This window comes from Taudactylus pleione, unplaced genomic scaffold (genome assembly GCF_031769625.1).
Source record: "Taudactylus pleione unplaced genomic scaffold, aTauple2 ptg000300l, whole genome shotgun sequence".
Lineage (NCBI taxonomy): Eukaryota > Metazoa > Chordata > Amphibia > Anura > Myobatrachidae > Taudactylus > Taudactylus pleione.
This window is the reverse complement of record NW_028284701.1, coordinates 378,833-388,910: the sequence shown is the minus strand read 5'-3', so window position 1 is coordinate 388,910 and position 10,078 is coordinate 378,833.

The window sequence follows — 10,078 nt, the reverse complement described above, 5'->3', positions numbered from 1 at the left end:
CCACGCATACCACTCATACCACCAGAGTACCCCTTTGAGTTCAAGAGGTGTCAGTCCCCCTCATGGTCTGCTTTGCAATGTCCATCAACAAGTCCCAGAGGCATTTGCTGGAGGCAGGGCTGCCACCAGAAATTGTGGGGCCCGGTACTAATAAAATATTCAGGGCCCCCCTGGGAAAGAGCATAGGGCAGGGAAGGCTGAACCTTATTGGGGAGGCAGGTTAGGAGAGGCTGGAGAAGGGGGAGGCACATGGGAGGGCTGTTAGGAGTAGGGGAGAGGCACCAGGCAGGGGAGGCTGTCTGGACTTGGGGGGGGGGGCGGACGCGGACGCGCAGTGAAAGGCTGGCTGCATTAGGAAAAGGCTGGCTATGTACTTACCTGCAGCTAGCAAGAAAGCGTCGGTGTCGTTCCAAATAAGGCACTGGCCGCGAGCCAATCAGGAGCAGCCGCTGCTGTTTGGCTGTTTGCGGGGCAACCAATCAGGAGCGGGCGCCCCTGATCAGCTGCTTGCAGAATGACAACCAATGAGGAGCGGCCGCTCCTGATTGGCTGCCGTTCCGCTCGCGGCTGGAAACTTATTTGGAATGCTGCCAGTGCCTGCGCTGCATCTTCTCCATTAACGCTGACTACCGGGCCCCCTCTCTCTCCGGGCCTGGGACAACAGGCCCGCCAGTCCCCCCCTGATGGCGGCCCTGGCTGGGGGTGGCTGGTATTGACTTGAGAGAGGACTGGTTCTCACATGGGCAGTTCTACGTGGCCTTCTCCAGAGCGAGCTCTCCCAGCTGCCTGGTGATCCTCACACCTGAGGAGAGAACCAACCATGTGGTTTACAATGAAATCCTTACGTAGAGAAAAAAAAGGTTCACATACGTTTTATAAACTCACCTTCAATTCATTTATATTATTTGTTTTTTAAATAAAATAACATTTATTTAAATGGATACTACCACTCGCCTTTACTCCATCAGCATATAATGAACTAAGCATAAACGTAAGTTTAGTTAAAGTAGGATGAATGGAATGCCGGGTGAAACAAGGTATGTCAGCTAGTATTATATTATATTATATTACAGTATATTTTATAAACTGTCAATTTTAAATTGCTCTGTAAATGAACTATTGACAATCACTACAGACTAGTGCCAGAGTTTACTGCTGCATTCAGTGTGCTGCCGGCCTCTGGGGAGGGAGGAGGGGGCCCTGGACGGAGCCTGCACACGGGTCCCCTCCTCTCTCAATACGTCTCTGTATATTGACTTTAGGGATTCTTTTTTGTTTACAGCTCAAGATGCTTCATCCAGAACGTTGTGGTTTGTTTGCCACTCTTATATTTATGGGGCAGGGAATAAGCTCTCGCTAAAAAGGTGTTTTTGTTGTTGGGTCCAATGGTTTGTTGGATGGGTGTTAGGGGCCTCCGATTTTCGGCTTTGCTGGAGTTGCTGTTTTCTACGAAACAACAGTACGGTCGGCCTGATTGGCTAGTGATTCACCTCAGGGCACTGGCGTCACAAGGGGGGGTGCGGCCGCACCCGGGTGTCACCAGCCGAGGGGTGACACCAAAGTGCTGGCTCCCCCTCAGTGACAGGAGCCGGGTGCAGCATTACGTGCAGCACCCAGCTCCTAGCACAGTGAGGGAGCCGGCACTTCACACAGGCTGGTCCCCGGTGGCAGCCTGCACTTCCGGCACCCCCGGGGTGGCAAAAAATGGGGGTTTGGGCTGCGAGGCCATGCCCCCACCTGCAAGGTCACGCCCACTAACACTAGGCCGCGCCTCTTATTTGCAGTACGTACTCACCGGACCAGGTGACAAGAAAGGTAGGACTGCCACTGCCTTAGGGGTAACAATGTAGGATAATTCAAGGGTATTGACTTCATTTTGAAGATTAAGGCAGATATTGCTGTTTTAAAGTCTAGGTGGTCTGGGGTTATGTTAGTATGGTCAGACAGTTGTGCCCCGGCTAGTTTGGTGTGGGTCCAGGGATCATGCAGCTGTGGACAAAGGGCCTGATTCAGAGCCGGACGCTATTTGCGCTCGCTCGTTCACAAAATAGGGGTGGCTATTCAAATCAACCGTTCGCTGTTTGCGGTCTGTTCACGCCTCTATGTCTGAACGAGCGAACAAAACTTGCGGTCGTTTTGTGGATAACTACGCCCCCTGGCTGCTCGCATCCTACGTCATGTCCGCTATTTATTAGATTAATCGAGTACATCGACCAGCGTATGAACTGCTCGCTATTTTTGTGGTTGGTTTTTGCTACCACAATCTTGTGAGCAGTTCTGGCTATAAAATAACCCAGTGACGTGGTCAATGACGCTGCTGTATTAATTATGCACACCCATAAAACGCCCGTTTTGACCTTTAAGCACGCCTGCGTTCGGATCTCCACTCCCCGTTTTCAAGCATCTTCCCCTGTTACCACCCACATACGCCTCCTCCTGTCACTCAAAATAGCAGGCATTCGCTATTTAGCGAACAAACGATTTTCGGCCGCACTGACTGGTTCGCACATGCGTATTACGATCCGTACGCATGCGCAGTTGGGCAAACATCGCTCAGAGCGAACGAGCGGCCGCTTACGAGCGGCTCTGAATCAGGCCCAAAGCTAGAAAAAGAAAGAAATACAGCAGTTTTGTTTTAGCTCTGGGGATTAATGGTCAGACAACCTATGCTTAAACTGGACTCCCTCAATTATTCAGGCCTGATGGCGTCCATTTGAGTAATTTGATCTTTCATGTTTGTATTAGCTTGGAATGTTATAGGATATCAGTGATGTGTGGTAGCATAACAAATCACATTAGCAAACCGCCTCTAACACATATAATACAGACGCCAATGATAAAGAATTAATATCAGCCTCCGAGGTGAGGTCACACTTATCCAATCTAAAGCGACAGTACTGGCTAGTTTTGTGAATGGTCATCACCATAAGCAACGTAAATATACAACAATCCTTCAACGCCCACAATGGGTGTGGCTACGGACAGGCGCAGATTTGCCTCGTTCGCAATGACACGAAGATTCCCTTGCTGTGCTTTGCTTACATCAGAACACCCCCCCCCCTTCCTATCCAGCAAGTGCTGCAGATCTGCCCATGTAATGCACCCAGGGGTCCCTATTTTCAATCACTGTAGGGATAAAAAGTATAAATTTTTGCTCTAAAATTCTGATACATCCCCGCCTGATTCACCTGCATTGCGGCATTTGTGATTGCGGATATGAAGGTACACACTTACCTCCCAGGACAGCTCTCCCAGGGGGATATGTATCAAGCCTTGGAGCACGATAAAGTGGAGAGTTAAAGCACCAACCGATCAGTGTCTAACTGGAATTTTTCAAGCTGGTTTATAAATATGACAGTTAGGAGCTGATTGGTTGGTACTATGGGCCTCATTCACACCCACTCGCTCGCAAGTGGGTCGATGTGTGCACTGCGCATGCGCACGACGGAGGGAGCTCCGTCGTGCGCATGTGCGAGACGTGACGAGCGAAGGACTTTCCTTCGCTCGTTGTGTCTGATCAAAGGGGGCGTGCTGTCGATGTTGATTGACAGCACGCCCCCTTTGGTGGGCGTGCCGGGGGCGTGCCTCCCAGACGGGGGCGTTCCCAAGGGAACGCCTACTATCAGAAGCCAGCCCCACTGACATCACTAGTGATGTCAGTGGGAGTGATTTTGGCTCTGATAGAGCCAAAATCACTCCGGGCCTTGCGGTTGAGAAACTCAACCGCTGGCTTCGGCTCGCAGTGGCGATGGTCGCGATGGTCAAGACCATCGCGACCATCATCCTGCACGCTCGTATAGGCTGTGGGTGGTGACCCACAGCTATACGAGCGTCCAGGAGGACGCTCCATATTAATGGAGGTGGGCCCTGATTCAGAGCGAGCGCTCTGGTCAGAGCGTCCGGCTTTGAATCAGGGCCTATGTCCACTTAATCACGCTTCAAGGCTTGATACATCTGTCCTATTGAGAAGAGCTGTCCGTCCCCCTCTTGGCTTAGGTGGACTCCTTTAAAACAAGTTATTCTCCTTTTATGCTATAACCATGTTACAGTTGATAATATATTTCTGTTATTCTGTAGGTTTCAGTGGACAGCATCAGACTTGCTACAAGCTATTTCCAATGTTCCAACAGTGAGACATAGATATATATATTTTTATACATAATCAACTTTAATGTAACGTTGGCATTCAGTCTACATGCCAATAACTTATTAAAATAGTATATTTATTTCCTGCAGTCTAGAGAGACACAAAGTCCCCAATCGGCCTCCCACATACCATAGCTGTTCAATTACAGCCCAATAACAACTCAGTCCGTCCAAAGCTGTACAGAGACTCTGTGTTGTAACCACAAGGAAGTGAATAGAAAATAATCCTTCAGGAAATTTGTATTTTGGGCGATCTTCCACTATTATTTTTCAGAGCTTTGCCTTTGCGCTAATGTGTGTACATTGTGGTCTGGCAGAAAAGTTATACTGTATTGTGTTGTTTCATTGGATGTGACGTAATTGATGTGAGAGAATGAACTGTGTCACCAGCAGGTCTGCGTGTGGCCGGGATAGTGTTTCATATCCTTACTGCCGTGTTATACTATTATTCCTTATTGTAGCACACACAATGTGCCAGGAGAAAACTTTCATTCAATAGCTTGTCGAGAATATAATCTCTTTCCCACAATTCTCTGTGCTCTTTATTTGGAGTAAGAGCAGCAAGAGGCACCGCCCTCCCAACTCTAAATTTGTCCGCACATGTTCCATTTTCCCTCCCTGCAATGCAACATGGTTTTATCAAGGTGTAAAACTGCTGTTTTTAGTTTTCCTTTCATAACTTAAAATGTGACCTTGAGGGAGATTTTGGCAAACGGAATTCTTTTCTGTGATTTTTATGTGCATCAGGTCCAATTCTAGAGGATCACCCTGAGTCTACTAGATTGGACCCAATGCTTAGTAGGCTCAGGGACAGCTCAAAGGGTCTGCCGGCAGGGTATCCCTACAGTTTGGCTGGTGGCACTCAGAAGGCGGGAGTCACACGGCGCCAACAGTCAGAATCCCGGCTCCAGGTGACCGCTGACATTCTGACGGTAAGTATTAGGGAAAGGTTAAAAGTTAGGGTTTAGGGTTAGGCTCTAGAGAAGGGTTAGGCTGCAGGGCGGGGGATTAGGGGTAGAAATGAGGGGGAGGGTTAGGTTTAAGCTGCGGGGCGGAGAGGGTTAGGTTTAGTGGTAGGGTTAGAGTACTTACTTACAGATGTCAGTATTTCAAACAAATCGGGTTTCTGGTATCAGAAAGACCAATGTATAAGATAATAATTTGAAAGGGTTGATTACAGGATGTCGGCATCCAAACAGAGTTAGGAGGATACCGACACCTGTTGATCAGTTTCCTAACCCTCCCCCTAATACCCCCTTCCCGATGCCTAAACATAACCTCCCCCTCCCCACACCCTAATCCTTCCCCTAGTGCCTAACCCTAACCCAACCCACCCCCTAAACCTGCTACTTTCCTTCGGGATGCCGGTGGTCGGGATGCTAATGCCAGGATACTGACAGGTGTCAGGATTCCGGTGCCGGTATTTTAAGCACAGGCTTCGCTGACACCGGGATACTGACTGAATCACATTCTAAATATATAAAATGTATAGTGAATATATCAAAACAGCGCTGGGTGTCAATATATTTAGAACAATAAAATATATTACAGAACTATAATATTATATTTTTAGAACATAGACAAAGTAAGGTACACTCTGGCCAGACCGAAAATAAGACATCTGTTAGATAACACATTTTTATAGATAAGGCAAATGTGGCCACTAAATTAATCATAACTTAATATTACTTCCAAAACTATACTGCGTTTTATTTTACTCGATCAACTCTTTTTATACTGGTTGCTTGTATATTGTTGAACAATGTCACCAATCATTTATCAATTATTGGGATTTAGACCCAATAATTGTAATTTTTTTATCGCCGCTATTCTCAGTAATAAGAAATTAACATTTGCCCGGATGTATTAATTTACATATGCAGGCAATGGGGCATCTATAATGAGTGCAGGTTCTGCAGTGCACAAAGGGTCCCTGCGTCCAGGGGGGCCTACACCGCACATCCTGCACCCTTATATTGTAATACTTACCTGTCCGTAAACTCCAGAGCAGCAAGAATCACTGGGAAATTGGAGGTGGCCATTTTCCCGGTGACTCACGCAGCTTCAGGAATGAGGCACAGGCGCCATTTTCCCAGAGACCCACGCATGGGCAGTAGATTCTGGCACCAATCCAAAATCTACTGCTCCTCCAGAAAGGAGGTGGTCTATACTGTCTGAGCTTGGGACCTCTCCTCTCTTAAAATGCACCTGCATGCAGGAGTGTTAGGAGTAAAGTGATCACTTAGCAGCGCTACGGTACAGTTGCTGCTGGAGCCAGAGGCGTATATATAATGGGTGCAGGGTGTGTGGTGCACATGGGCCCCTGGCACCTATACTTCCTAATAGTTATCTCTCCAAAGTCCCACATGGGCTGGAGAAGCAAAACACAGAACACCTGGAAAATGGCCGCAGTGGCCACTTTCCCAGCATTCTGCGCATACGCAGTAGGGAAATCACAGTGAAAATGGCTGCTGCTAGGAGTGGATTTTCATCCCAGAATGGGACCAGGAAGAGTGCTCTCCAAAACAATTGACTGTTAAATAATCCTTTTCAAAGATTCCACTTGAAACTTTTTCCAAACCTGTACAGGGACATTAAAAATAAACATAGTTACTTAGTGGCCTTCAAACTGCCATTGTACCCACTGTCCACTTAATCAGCACAGATGTGGACAAGCGGAACAGAGTAAATGCAATATTTCAGATTTAAGGTTTAAGTCTTACGTTGTGTCTTTCTTGAGAATCCTTGAGCACCATGCCTGCTGCTGGGAGTGGATTTTCATCCCAAAAGGGATGAAGACATAGTTTCTTCTTCCCAATGGACACAGATACGAAGAGCTCAAGTGGCACATGATGCTGCAATGGCTTCTCCTTCAGTTTCTCCAGCAAGAGCATCTGCTGAGAAAAACTAAACTTTCAAAGCACCCACTGGTGATGCAGTTGAGTAACACAACCAAGTTTTGACATCTGGTTGGGTCAGACTCAGAATGTCCTACAATTAATGACACCTCTATCGTGACTCCATCTGATACGGTCACCATTCAAAGAATGCTTGAGGACTGTTTAAAAAATGTTAATGATAGCATCCAAATAGGCATGTCAGAAAGTCCATTAGACTATTGGCAGGAAAAAAAGGTAATTTGAAGGCCCTTGCAAAAACTGGCTTTGCTTTACTTGAGCTACCCACCCTCCACTGTGTACTCAGAAAGAGTTTCCAGCACAGCCGGGAACCTTGTCAGTGATCGGCCTGAGACTACTTCCCCAAAATGTGGAAAAGATGATGTCCACCAAAATGAACTACAAATTCTACGAGAAAGACCTTTACTGTCAATTACGTGCAAAAATTACACAGGAACCTGCAATGGTGGATTCCAGCGGAGACAAATTATCATTGTGTAAGATGATGTATACATCACCCCAGATTCTACCAGCACCAAAGCCTATATCGTCATCCCATCCTGTGTTGTGTATAAATTACAGCTGTGCTCCCCGTTAGATCGGGGATTCATTGTCCACTTTAGTGGATGTGAGCTCCAGTTTAGTCCATATCATCACCACACCCCCTACACATCTTCTGACCTGGGCTACAGGAGGAGCAGCTGCACTCTGGAATACGGTTGCATGGAGTTGTCCCTCTGACTCGCTGAAATTCAGATAGAGGGGCCGTGGGTAGGGAGTAGGGACATAGAATGCAGTTTTAGCTGATTTATTCCATTTTTTAAACAATATCCTCTATTTTCACCTTTTGAATCTCAGCTGAGGCGTTTGTGATGTCATTATGTGTAATATATAATGCATGTTATTTAGCACTTTGTTGTGGTCTTGTAGTCGACGTGTAGACTAATAATTTATTCATGATTGAGGAAAGAAGTGAAAAGTTTAATTTTTTGCTAACTTTGTGTTATTAAATTGTAAAATTGTGAAGTTTCCACTTACAGTGTGACAATTTTTTTTACAAATACACCCCTGCAGCCCCCGCCCCTGGATGGACACAGCAGCCCCTTGATGGACACAGCAGACCCTGGATGGACACAGCAGACCCTGGATAGGCACAGAAGTCCCTGCCCTGGATGGACACAGCAGCCCCTTGATTAATGACACAGGCAGCACCCCTGCGCAGCTACATTGCTGATAAGTGTGGCTAATGCGCACACAAACACACAGAAAAAAAACACTTAATATATTTTTTCTTGCACTTAGGGGGGAGAGCACCCCTGAACGAGGCATCAGCACCTTTATAAATGAAACAGGCAGCACCCCTGCACAGCTACGTTGCTGATAAATGTGGCACACACACACACACAGAAAAAAAAACTTGTATTATAATTTTTTTTAAACTGGGGGGAGAGCACCCCTGAACGAGGCAGCAGCCCCTTGATAAACAACACAGGCAGCACGCTTGGCACAGCTACGTTGATAAGTGCGGCTAAAGCGCACACACAGGAAAAAAAACACTTTTTATTTTTATCTTTTTCACACTGGGGGTGAAGAGCACCCCTGATGGACAGAGCACCCCCTGAACAACACAGCTGCACCCCTTTATAGACTGCAGTGACACAGGAGCCACTAAAGCCCCCTCTTCTGTCTGCAGCACAGCTCCTACAGACAACACAGCCCTTATGGACAACACCGTGGCACAGCCCAGGCAGCCCCTATGGATAACAGTCACCAGCCCCTATGCACAGCAATAGCACAGCCGCTATGGGACAACAACAGCACAGCACAGCCCCTCCCTAGCTTCCACTTCTCTCTCCACAGCCAGAATGAAAATGGAGGCGAGCGCGAGAACCTTTATACAATCCAGCGAGAATCCAACAGCGGGATGATGACATTTTGCCTCGCTTTGAGGTCCGAGTCAGGCGGGAAAACCAGAGCCAGACTCGGATCTCGCATCGGATCTGTAAGTTCGGGTGGGTTCAGTTCTCAGAGAACCGAACCAGATCACCTCTAGTTTCAAGGGATGTCTGGATCTCCTGCACCCAGCATGGGGTGGGTACAGGCGCCAATACCAATGATGACGTCTGCTGCCAGACAACCAGTGGGCCACATGATGAAGCCGCACTGATGCTCGCATAGACGGATGGATACCGGCTTTAGCATAAGTTATCAAATCTTGCTGCCAAGTGTTTCGCACTTATGCTCGCTTTGCGTCCAACTCAGAATCAGGTCCTAGATGTTTTAAAGAAGAAGAGACCTATAATGTGGTTTTTCAGTTTTCCGCATCCAAACAGTTAATCCTACAATTTGGGGCTGGAATTCATCCCATGTCGGCACCAAAATGCGTTCTATAATAAATCTGCCCTCTGTCTGACGTCACCGGGTGTGTTGAAACTCGGTGTAACACTATGAACCCGTCACGATAGGTGGCGTGGCCTCATGTCCATGAGGCTACGCCTTCTGTTCCGTACAGTCACGCTGGGGGCTTTGCTCAGCACTCTGGGACCTGCTTGGCAGCCCCCATCCTCTCCCGACACAGGGGTATGTGCAATCACCTCTTTCACTAAAATGAACAGTTCTGTTATTCTCATACATTTCTGCCCTGATGAGATGAGTAAAATAGTCAAAAATGTTTTGCAAAATATTAACCTCAACGTTTATCGCTTGTGTAGATTCCTGATGTTCTTCCTAAAGGATTCCCGGATATTGCAGCGATTCCTCTTCTGTAATTACACAAGCGTGTGTTGTAAAGCTGCGTATTCGGATGCACAGTACTATGTTTTATGTGAGCTAAGTCACCTGTGCAGGTGCTTCCGGAAAAAGATAAAATTAATTATTTTGACATTTATCAGCGCGTTTGTGTGGACGGTGACGGCTCCTTCTGGGACTTGTGGCCAGACATTTATTGGCAAAAGAACAATTACCGGAAGCATATTGATTTCCAGGGCGTAATTCTGTCTAGTTTTATTCTGTAGAATTCTTGACGACGTTACCCA